Source organism: Lepus europaeus, chromosome 6 (genome assembly GCF_033115175.1).
Source record: "Lepus europaeus isolate LE1 chromosome 6, mLepTim1.pri, whole genome shotgun sequence".
In the NCBI taxonomy this organism is placed as follows: Eukaryota; Metazoa; Chordata; class Mammalia; order Lagomorpha; family Leporidae; genus Lepus; species Lepus europaeus.
Genome location: NC_084832.1, coordinates 62,609,336 through 62,621,674, shown reverse-complemented (window position 1 = coordinate 62,621,674; position 12,339 = coordinate 62,609,336). Strand labels below are relative to the sequence as shown.

Genomic DNA, 12,339 nt, shown 5'->3' with positions numbered 1-12,339 from the left:
TTTAGCTTTTCATTTGTACATTCTTAGGTCAAGCAGGTGAAGGTAACACTAAGAAAAATGATAGACTGCCCTGCTTAGAGCCATGGGGAGGACAGAGAGAAATATGGCGCATGTTTCCTTTCTTGGCTGACCCTTTGGACTTGGGCCTGACCTACAGTACTCCTGCTAACCTGTAACAGCCCCACCATCTGTTGTTGCAATTGGAGTACAGTGATCTGGAGTCTGAATGTATTCTTTATTGTAGCTACTCTCAGCGATGTGTAGCATGCTTGAAGAGCAAGAGTATACTCTTAGGCAGAGAGGGAGGGGAGTCAACATTTAAAACTCAGGTCGTTTGTTAAAGCTCATGAGCATCGCTTCTCGGCCTTTTGGCTAAGATCAAGTGTAAAGCATATCATTGTTTTTTTAAGATTTATTTTATGGGGCCAGCACTGTGGCATGGCAGGTAAAGCCACTGCCTGTGGTGCTGGCATCCAATATGGGTGCGGGTTGGAGTCCTGAATTACACAGAGAGAGGAAGAGACACACATACACAGAGCTAGAGAAAGATCTTCCATCTACTGGTTCACTCCCCAAATGGCAGAAATGGCTGGATCTGGGCCAGGCTGAAGCCAAGAGTTTCATTCAGGTGTCTCACGTGGGTTCAGGGGCCCGAGGGCTGGGGCCATCTTCTGCTGCTTTCCCAGGAGCATGAAGAGAGAGCTGGATTGGAAGTGGAGCAGCCGGCACTCAAACCGTCACCCATATGGGATGCTGGCGTTGCAGTCAGCAGCTTAACCTCTTATGCTACACCACCAGTCCAGATATCATCTCTAAGTCACAGCCTCTGAGATTATTTGTTTTCGCCTCATTCAATCAAGAACTTTTCTGGTGAGGCCGGCATTGTGGTGTAATGGGTTAAGCTTGCCACCTACCATGCCAGCATCCCACATAGGCACTGGTTTGTATCCTGGCTGCTCCACTTCTGATCCAGTTCTCTGCTAATGGCCTGGAAAAAGCACCATAAAATGGCCCAAGTGTCTGGGCCCTTGCCACCCATGTGGGAGACCCAGATGAAGCTCCTGGCTCCTGATTTTGGCCTGGCCCAGCACTGGCTGTTGTGGCCATCTGGAGAGTGAACCAGCAGATGGAAGATCTCTCTCTCTCTCTCTCTCTCTCTCTCTCTCTCCTTTTCTCTGTAACTCTGACTTTCAAATAAATAGATGTCTTTAAAAGGAAAATAAAAGTAAAAGAATTGTCCTGGTAGCATCTACCTGTGGTACATTTTTTAAGAAAAAAATGTAAGACTCTCTAATCATCTCTACTTACCCAGTATTTCTGTTAACATTTCTGAGCATGTTGCTGATGACAATAGCTTTGGTTCCTATGGCTGTAGAGGGTCCTAGACTGGGTATTCTGAGTAGGAACAATTAACCTAACAGATGTGTGGGACCGGCAGAGGCCTGTGGCTCTAAGTGGCATGGCCTGACTTTTGCATTGTCACACTGAGATTTCTGTTCCTGCCAAAACAACATCCTTTGGCCACTGTAGAAGGCAGATGCTGCTGCTGCTTTGCCTCTGGTCAGAGTGCTTTCCCAGTGGCTCCCTGGCAAGCAGGCTCTACTGCCTTGACATTTTATCCTAGTGTGCAAGGGGCCGTCCATGAGGTAGAAGTGATAGGGTCAGCAAGGAGACTGCTTCCACATACTGCAACTTGGAGGAGATGGTCAAACCCTTGGCTCTTAATAAAAGCTAACAAAGTGGAAGCCAGAATCACCATGGATCTCTCCCTACTCCATCTATGATTCATAGCAATGCTTTACTAGAGAAGACTGAGGGTGGCATGGGCCATTGATCATGGACCTGGAGGGAGGTATTTCAATGCGTTGCTTCATCCGGGACTTTTTCTCCACCCAACGCCCATCCCAGATGATGTTCTTGCCTTTCTCTTCCCATTGACATCCTCATGATATCTGCAGACACTTGTGGCCCCAAGAGACTGAATTGACCATGTCACATTTATTGCAAACCAGGCAATTTGATTCCTCTGCTTCTTTTTCTAGCTGTGGGTCTTGGAGAAGTTCTCAGCTTATAAGGTTATACAAATGACCTTCAAAATGTTCATGAAGAAAGCAGGCACTTAGCCTAGTGGTTTAAGATGCCTGCATCTCACATCCAAGTACCTGAGTTTGATTCCTGACTATAGCTTTCCAACAATGAAGACCCTGGGAGGCAGTGGTGTGACTTGTTTAATTGGGTTTCCACCACCCACGAGGAGAGGCTGGATTGAGTTCCCCAGTCGTGGATCCAGCCTCAGCTCAGCTACAGCCATTGTGGGCATCTGGGAAGTAAGCCAACAGACAGGAGTCTTCTCTGAGAAAAAATTATACATATCATTGAAAATACACACTATTGGGGCTGGCGCTGTGGTGCAGAGGGTTAAAGCCCTGGCCTGCAGTGCCGGCATCCCATATCCCAGTCCTGGCTGCTCCATTTCCAATCTAGCTCCCTGCTAATGCACCTGAGAAAGCAGCAGAGGATGGCCCAAGTCCTTGGACCCCTGCTACCCACAAGGGAGACCCAAAAGAAGCTCCTGGCTCCTGGTTTTGAATTGGCTCAGCTCTGGCCATTGCATCCATTTGGGGAGTGAACCAGCAGATGGAAGACTTCTCTTTCTCTCTCTGTCTCCACCTCTCTCTGTAATTCTGTCTTTCAAATAAATAAATCTTGAAAAAAGTAAAAAAGAAAACACACACTTTAAAATTCCAACCTTTAATGAATTTTTGAAGCCCCCATATATAAAATATCTACTATGTGCCAGCACTTTCTGTTATCTTTGATACTTACAACGACTCTACAAGGCAGGTTAATTAGTCAACTTCTCATCACTATAATTGAAATACCTGAGAAAAGTTGAGAACTATTTTAGCTCATGGTTTTGAAGGTTCACAACCTGCAAAATGTCAGCCCCAATGGACTGGCTTCTGATGAGGGCCAGTGGAGTGAGCACAGTGGAAGGATCAAGTGGCAAGCCAGGGAGCACAGAGGAAGAGCAGCTGGGCTGGTGCAGGCTTATATGATAAACCCTTTTGTGAGAACTACCTTCTGAGGCTATGCCCCCTGTGGGCCAAGGACCTTCTACTAGGTTCACCTCTTACATACCATACTTGGCTCAAGTCTCCACCCTCTCCCAATAGCACCACCCTGGAGCTGAGCCTTTAACACATGAGCTTCTGCATGACACTAAAACTGATCTCCAACCAGCAGCACTGAATATTCCTTTTCTCATGTTGAAGATGAAGGATCAGAGGTTAATCTAAGGGGTTAATTCAGGTACATTGCTGGTAATTGGCACAGCCATGATTAAGACCCAAATGCCTGCTCCCTCGCACAACAGCATCTTGCATGCAGCTTGTGGGGTACACAAACACGGTGAACCATGAAGATATTTTTGGGCCCTCCAGGGTGTACCAGCTAAAGCAGAGATACTAGAAACATAAGCAAATCTTCCCTGGAAGGAATAGGAAAGTCTTCAGGTCAGCAAAGCTTTGAGCTTAGTTCCTTATCAGCAGTTTCAGATAAATCAACACAAATCATTTACCAAGTCTTTGCAAGATCTCAAGACTCTAGAGCAAAACTGCTCTTAAATCTAACAATCAAGTCATTAAATCTAGGTTTACCACATCTAACCTTTGCTTTATCTGTCAGTGATGGAAAACAGGTATAATCTTGTGTACAGACTATGATCATTGGTAGTGGCTTTCCAGAACATGGTGTTGAGGAGGTTCCTGAGGTCCTATTTGGAATTAATGGGGAAAAATCCATGAAGAAGAGCAGTGTCTCTCATGGTCACAGGCTAGGGTGAGCTGGTTGCAGAAATTTGCCTTTATGCTCTACACAGTGCCAGAGATTGCTTAACAGGTTAAGACTGGCCCTCCTTGAGAAAAAGATACGTTTTTTAGATGCAGCCATAGAATTCAAATTCTTGAAGTAAGTGGAAGGAAATATCAATAAACAAAACCCTGGGAATGCTATCATATTAGGATTCATCCAAATAATTGCACTTTTCCCTTTGTTTTGAGAGTTTTATTTTATGCTTTCTCTAGAGATTTGTAGCATAGAAACAAAACCCTGGAAACTTTTACTCCTATCTTATTTTATTTTCACTTCATTTTCTACAAGCACCACTGGGTGTTAAAATAGGAAATACAAGTGGCACAAGCAAGGATGAATTAGTTAAATGCAATTGTACCAATAAGGTTACAGAATCAGTGTTGAAATGTATTGGGCCTAAGAGGGAACAATAGGAAATAAACTCATATAAGCCAGACTCTCTGGCCCCAATTCTTTGATGTGGGTGTGTATTCCAGTTTTTTTGTTTGTTTGTTCAATAAACACGTATGTGCTTGTTTTATGTTCTGTTTTAGGCACCAAGGATAAAGCAGTGATCAAAAATCCATTCTGGAAAGAAACAGGTTGTAAACAAACACCTTATATAAGTGTTCCCTTTAAGTGCTAAACATTTTACCAAGTCTGTGTAGTTTACAATGTGTATAGCATTTTATAACATTAAATAGGTAAATGTTTTATAATATTAAAACAGAAGAATGGACAAGTGTCTGGGTGGTTGCCTTCAATAGGCAGTTCATGAAGACACCTTTGAAGAGTTGACATTTAATTTGAAATCCGAGTGAGAAGAAGGAGCCAGTCATGCCAAGATCAGAACCGTGAAAATTCTGAGCAAAGGAAGCTGCCTGTGAAAAGGCAGAAATGACTGTGCACATTTGAGGAACAGAGCAAAGACTGTGTCACTGCAGACATGGGAGGAAAGGGAGATGAAGCTGATGGAGACGCAGTGCTGTGGACTGGTTCAAGAAGTGTTTGGGGGACAGAATCAATAAGACTTACTGATGTGCTGGGGGTGGCGAGCAAGCATAAGGGAATCAGCAAGGAAAACTCTACTTTCTGGCTTGGGTATTGAGCTAGGGAACTGCAGGGAGGAGCAGGCTTCAGGGGAGGAAATGAGGGGGTCTGCTTTGGTCATGTTGTTTGACATGCTTATTAGAAAAGCAACTGGGAGGCCGGCGCCGTGGCTCACTAGGCTAATCCTCTGCCTGCAGCGCCAGCACCCCAGGTTCTAGTCCCGGTTGGGGTGCTGGATTCTGTCCTGGTTGCTCCTCTTCCAGTCCTGCTCTCTGCTGTGGACCGGGAGTGCAGTGGAGGATGGCCCAGGTCCTTGGGCCCTAACCCGCATGGGAGACCAGGAGGAAGCACTTGGCTCCTGGCTTGGGATCGGCGCAGTGTGCTGGCCACAACGCGCTGGCCGTAGTGGCACTTGGGGGGTGAACCAACGGAAAAAGGAAGAGCTTTCTCTCTCTCTCTCTCTGTCTAACTCTGCCTGTCAAAACAAAACAAAACAAAACAAAAAAAGCAACTGGAAATGTCAAACAAGCAGCTGGATACATGGTTCTGGAGCACAGGGGAGCACTGAAGTATAGACTAATGAGATAGGTGGAGACATAGTTATCAACAAGTGGGTAGACAGATGTAACCAGATAACTAAAACGTAACACAGGATGGAATCACTCCAGAAAGCAAGTTTAGGTAGAGAAGGAAGCCCAAGACATGCCTCTGCCGGAGGGGAGGAAACCTTTTTCTGCCAAGGGCCATTTGGATATCCGTGGCATCATTCAAGGCCATACAAAATAATCAGCTTAAAAATGAGCCCACTGTAGATGTATTGAATTTTGAGTCCCGCCTGTGGTTGCCTTGGTTGGGCTTGCCTAAATGAACCTTATCCAGCCTGCAGGCCAGACATTCCCCACCCTTGCTAGGCCATTCCTACATTAAAGGTTTAGAAGAAGATGAGAAACCAGCAAAAAAAAAAAAAAAAAAAGACTACAGTGGCCAAATAGATGGAGAGCCAACAGATCACAGTGTCACAGAAGTTAACAAAAGAGAAACCAATCTTCTTTCAAAGAGAGTGGTCCTTTACCTGATGTACACCACATGCGGCCTGGGCAAGAGCAGGCTCTGCAAAGTGGTGAGAAGAGAATCCCAATTGCTTTGGTTTGAGGAGGGCAAGTGTGGTGAGGACATGGAGACAGTGACCACAGGCACATTTTTTTTTTAAGATTCATTTATTTATTTGACTGGCACAGTTAGAGAGAGAGAGAGAGAGAGAGAGAAGGAGAAACAGAGAGAGATCCTCCATCTGCTGGTTCACTCATCAGATGGCTGCAGCCAGGAGCCAGGAGCTTCTTCCAGGTGTCCCATGTGAGTGCAAGTGCCAAAGTACTTGGATCACCCTTCACTGCTTTCCCAGGTGCATTAACAGGGAGCTGGATCAGAAGTGGAGCAGCTGGGACTTGAACCAGCTTCGAATGGGATGCCAGCCCGGAAGGCAGAAGCTTAACATGCTGTGCAATAACACCGGCCACAGGCAAATCTTGTAAGAAATTTTGTTGTAGAAGGAAATAAACCCCATGGAGGATTTAAGATTGGAGCTACTGAAGCATGCCTGTGTCCCAATATGGGTGCTGTACACTGATCCAGGAAAATCTATCTTGTCCCCTTGCTTCTAAAAATGTGAAAATGATTCAGTTTTATTTTATGGCCTTTCCTTTTCAACTAGTTTGTACCTACTTTAGAGTGGAAATCATGTCAGGTTCATTCTTTCTTTGAAAAAAAAAAAAATCCCAGGGGCAGGGATTTCAGAATTGCTTTTATCCCTGTCACATGTACCGTGGCTAGGCCAGTGCTCAGGGCACAGTACGCATTTGATAAACAGTTGTGCAACTGAATGATTCGTTTTAGAATGACTGCACAGACATATGAATGAACACATCTGCCTTTCTGTAGGAAAATTTGAGTCATGAACTGTCTTTGCTCTGTGGTCCTTCCTGAATCTAAAAATTTGTTCTTGAAACACAGAGGCATGCTCAAGAAATGCTAAATTTAATATTAACTTAGAGAAATGTGCTAGTTGTAAAGGAACTCACCCACTTGTTTCTAGTTCCCAGCCGGAGTGATCTTAGGGTTTTTCTCTACTTTGGAATATCTGTTAGTTTATAGTTTTCATTAGTGTTACACACTTATACTTTCATGCTTTTATCAGTCCTGAAGGGATGTTAGGGCAGAAATTAATGTTCCCATTTTGGAGGTGTGGAAACAGAGGCCCAATTTTGTGATCTGCTCAAGTTCAACCAGTTCATTGGTGCCAGGGAAGACCTTGACCTCAAATTTCCTGGCCTTTCAGTTCAATGAATTAGTACTTAAGTGCTCAATTTAATTTGAGCTGTTCACCCACATCCTGTGACTCATAGAATCCACTCCTGTTCTTATTCCACTTGTTTCATTTCTGTATAAAGCAATAACAAATCTGTACTTCTCAGAGCAGGACACAGTTCATTAAGCTTCTGCAAAGTTTTAACCTTTTCCAAGACTGGAGACAGATGAAATGGACCATAATGAGGTAGACTTTGCTGGGTGGGAACTGTGGTCTGGACTGGATAAACAGCATGCAGCCTAGAAGTCGAACCCTGGAGGAACATTCGGGATTTTGTGACATGCAGATGCCTGCAGCAGGCACACAGAGGGTGATACATGACTGGTTACCAAATCATAAACGAGGTTCTACTCTTTGCAAGGTGAGATGGAGGCCCCTCCCGCCTTAGAAATCTGATTGAGATTCAGTTCTGCTGTAAAGTGTGTTCATCAGGGAAATGTTGGCATGAGTCACACACAACTTGTGACCATGTTAGGAGACAATCTCAATGAGCAGAGGACTTGTTTGCAAGCCAACAGTGGACACAAAAGGCTACATATTTCCTGGTAAGTGAAATCAGCACATGACGTAAACAGCACATATCACGGATGCTAAGCTTGGATTCCTTCATGCAGGTGTCCAGGATGTACTCTGAGTCAGGTGCTGGGTGTTTGTCAGGGCCACCATATGGGCATGGCAGATTCAGTTGCACAAGGCATACAGTGTTACAGACCATCAAATTAATTAAAAGCCTCAAAATGTGAACAACTGGGTTCTATTGCTGCATTGAATCAATTCCTAAAGGAATATGCAATTATGTTTTTTTAATCTTTAAACTGAATATCAACATTTACAGTAAATCTGAATATTTGACATTGTCAAGACTTGACTGTTTCCATGAAGTAATTATATTGGCTTATAGTGAAATAGAAAACACTGGGGTCAGCATTGTGACACAGTGGATTAAGATGCCACCTGCAATGCAAGCATCCTATATGGGCACCAGTTCACGTCCTGGCTGCTCCACTTCCAATCCAGCTCCCTGCTAATGCACCTGGCAAAGCAGTGGAAGATGGCCCAAGCACTTGGGCCCCTGTACCGATATGGGGACCTGGATGAACCTCCTGGCTCCTGGCTTTGGCTTGGCCCAGCCCTGGCTATTGTGGCCATTTGGGGAATGAATAGGCAGATAGAAGATCTCTCTGTCTCTCTCTGTTTCTCTCTTTCTTTCTAACTCAGCATTTCAAATTAAAAAATTACAAAATATATAAATTTTTATCATATTTTGTTTTCACATAATCATAAAGGAGTTTAATGGAAGAGCTGATCATAACTGTTTGGGTTTCTTTTCTTTCTTCCCTTCCTCCCTTCCTCCCTTCCTTCCCTCAGAGCACGCATACTCCGTGTTAGACCTTGCTCTAGATGCTGGGGATACAGCTGAGAATAAGGCAGATACCATCATTGGCATGATGGAGATTTCAGTTGATGTGGGGGTAATTTGGTGAACGATGATTTGAAGGGCAATTAGTTAACTACTAGTTATTTGGACAATTAATTATTATAACATTTATAAGGGCTATACAGAAAATAAGGTACCTAGGCATGAAGAACAGAAAAAGTGGGTATATTCAAGATATACTTAGTAAGCTGAATCCACAGGCCTGGTGACCTGATGGACATTTAGTGGTGGGGAGGCTGCCTGGGGGTCAATGCATCCCCAGATGCATGGGGATGGATCTGGATGGGGAATATGGGCAAGGAACAGGTGTGTAAATTAAATCCAAGTGAAACATCCAAGTGAAATGATCATAAATTGACCTCTCTGTCTTCCTGCTGCCCTCTTAAATACAGGAGACTACGGAAAGTCCTTTAGGGTCCTCCCTCCCACAACTTACCATTTACTGAGGCTTGCAGCCAGTTTTTGCATACTTAATTATGATGAGCAGTCTAATCTCACCCTCTTTAGGGACGACGATGGAAATCCACTTTGACATTTAGTGGCATGCCATTTGTAGGCTTGCCTTTTCCTCGTAATATATTATATCATGAGCTTCCTGAGAGTGAAGGTTGCATTTTATTCATTGTTTTTATCTTCCTCTGTCTAATGGAGTGCATAGCATTTAGCAGGTAACTACAATTATTTTCTGAGTCAAATGCTGAGACAGTTATAGGAGTACTGGCTACAATAACCTTGAGCTCTTTTATAGTGGCTCTTCCATGGCAGTGTTTATTCCCACATGTGACCAGCTTCTTTTAGGCAAGGGGTCATGTCTTCCTTGTCAACTACTGCATCTCCAGTGCTAATGTAGAGTGAGGTCCCAGAGATAGTGGTTTGGTTGTTGAGAAGAGGAAGCCATTTTCTCAAAGTTTCTGCAAATCTGTGGCGTATTATACAAGTTAGAGGACAACAATGACAAAATAATGTCAGTGGTAAACTTGAAGAGTTTGAGAGAAGCATTGCTCAAGTGGATGGACATAACATTCTTACCCACAGGCCCACCATTCTTAGATCAGCCAGATGGGATTCTGTGATTAGATCCTGAGCTGATTTTCACAGAAGACACAACTTTGATTCATTGGACACGTTGATACTTGCACCTGAAAGCTGGTGAACTTTCTTCACTGATTTTCAACCTTGTTGCCAGGAGCCTTGGGGATTTCATGGGAGCCCTGTGCAAGCCTGTTTGATGGCCTTCCAATCTATTAATTCTGTTTTCATCCTGAGCTTCTCATTTGTTTTTGTTTTGTTTATAAGCTCAGACAATTTCTTTTGAAGGACAAGTTCCATGACTTAACAGAAAAAAGAAAGAACTTCAAAAAGCACTGTCCCAGGGAGACATTTAGCCTAGTGGTTATGATACCCACATCTCATACTGGAGTATTGGTTTGATGCCTGGCTCCAGCTCCTAACTCCAGGTTCCCATTAATGCAGATCCCAGGAAGTAGCAATGATGACTCAAGTGACTGGTTTGCTGCACTCACATAGCAGATCTGGATTGAGTTTCTAGCTCCTAGTTTCTGCCCCATACCTGTCTTAGCCATTGTGCACATTTGAGTGAACCAGTAGATAGGAATTATCTCTCTCTCTCTCTTAAAATGAAATAAAATAAAATAAAAAGACACTGTTACATAGCAGTCCTAAAACTATTCTTCAATAAGTATAATCTTTTTTTTTCTTTTTTTTTTTTTTTTGAGAGGCAAAGTGGACAGTGAGAGAGAGAGAGAGACAGAGAGAAAGGTCTTCCTTTTGCCGTTGGTTCACCCTCCAATGGCTGCCGCGGCTGGCGCGTTGCGGCCGGCGCACCGCACTGATCCGATGGCAGGAGCCAGGTGCTTCTCCTGGTCTCCCATGGGGTGTAGGGCCCAAGCACCTGGGCCATCCTCCACTGCACTCCCTGGCCACAGCAGAGAGCTGGCCTGGAAGAGGGGCAACCGGGACAGAATCCGGCGCCCCGACCAGGACTAGAACCCGGTGTGCCGGCGCCGCAAGGCGGAGGATTAGCCTAGTGAGCCGCGGCACCGGCCAAGTATAATCTTCCTAAACATGCTTGCTATAGGCATTCTGCTTGTCTTTGAGAAACAACACTGTGGTCTTAACAGGGAGTACTAAAATCTTAATCAGGTCAAATATTAGAAAAGCACAGATGTATTTGCAAAAACATATAACACATTCCTAATTATTGCATTTATTATTTTTAAGCTACCTGTTTTCCTATATTTGTCAATTGCCTGAAAGTGGTATCATTAATTATGTTTCTCCATTGGGTTTATCACAGCACTATCATGATAAAGCTGTACTGAATGGATCAATGGATGGACAGATGGATGGTTGGGTGGGTGATTGAATGGCTGGGTAGGTAGACAGATAAATTACTGTAAATATTAGAAGAATGTCTGTGACACAATACTGAGACCCTGGGCTTGGTAATTACTTTCTAATTCTGTCTCAGCAGTTTCATTTTTGTAAGACCCTGAATAAATTAATTTTGTATCTCATTATGTTAAACATAAAATTAAAAAATAGAGTGTGTTTTGCAAATTAAGTATAATGAGTCACTGTTTCTTGGGAATAGAGGGTGCATGAGTGAAATTAATTACAAAAGCTTATGTTATTATAATTATAATGTTAATTATAAGACAGAGCTACTGTTGATGAAACCAACCCTGAAAAGGAATGTAATATGAGCATTGGTTCAAATTGTGGGCCAATATTCTGAGTGTCCAAAACTATGATTCATTACTCAGAGGACCTTAGACCAAAATCTGATGCAATACAGGCTGTGCTAGATTTCTGCAAATTCAGTAATAGCAATGACCTAGTAGCTAAAAGAGACCTTGAAAACCAAGGCAGGTTTGAAAAAGAAAAGCAGACAAGATTGTAAAAACTGGAGGTTTATACTCCTTAATTACCATGCTGGATGGATGTACTTGTGTGTATGAATGAATGTAGAGGAAATTGTCAAATTGCTTTAACAAAGTCTGGTGCTGAAAGATATTGGAGATGAGCTACTAAGTCAAGGGAGACAATGTGAATACATGGAGTACACAGAACAAAGAAAGTATTAAGGACCACAAGAAAACTGTGTTCCAGTGATACAGGAATTCTAGATAGGAAGAGTAATTTTTTCCTAAATATTGTGTATTATTTGGATCACTTTTATCTTGGGTTTTCAAATAACATCTTTCACCATTTCTGTAATCTTTAGCATAAATAAATAGATAGCATTTCTGACAAATGCATGCATTCCCTGAAGAAAGAAGCCATTTCCACTCAATACCAGCAGCAGTCTGCTCCAGTTTGTTTCCAACCTGGGCATGAAGAGATTCAAAGTTGCTCAGCTGTCTCTGATCTGGGCCAAAGTTAACTCATCAGATTGACTGACCTCACCAAACCATGTGTTTTGTATTAAAAATGTGTGTGTGTGTGTGTGGCAAATGAAAATAAGGACTCTCCAGTCCTTACATTCCTTATTATTCTTACATCTACAAATTTTTTTGGCAATGCTGTGAAAATAATGTGTCACTGATGTATTTCAAGTAGTACCTTTTGGGAGTGGGCATTGGCGCTGTGGGTAGAATGCTGCTTGGTACAG

At 43.3% G+C, this 12,339-nt stretch overlaps 1 pseudogene; it reads left to right on the top strand.

The window, feature by feature from the left end:
* The first annotated feature begins 352 nt into the window (after positions 1–352).
* LOC133762591 (U2 spliceosomal RNA) lies at positions 353–500 on the top strand (annotated as a pseudogene).
* Positions 501–12,339: the final 11,839 nt, after the last annotated feature.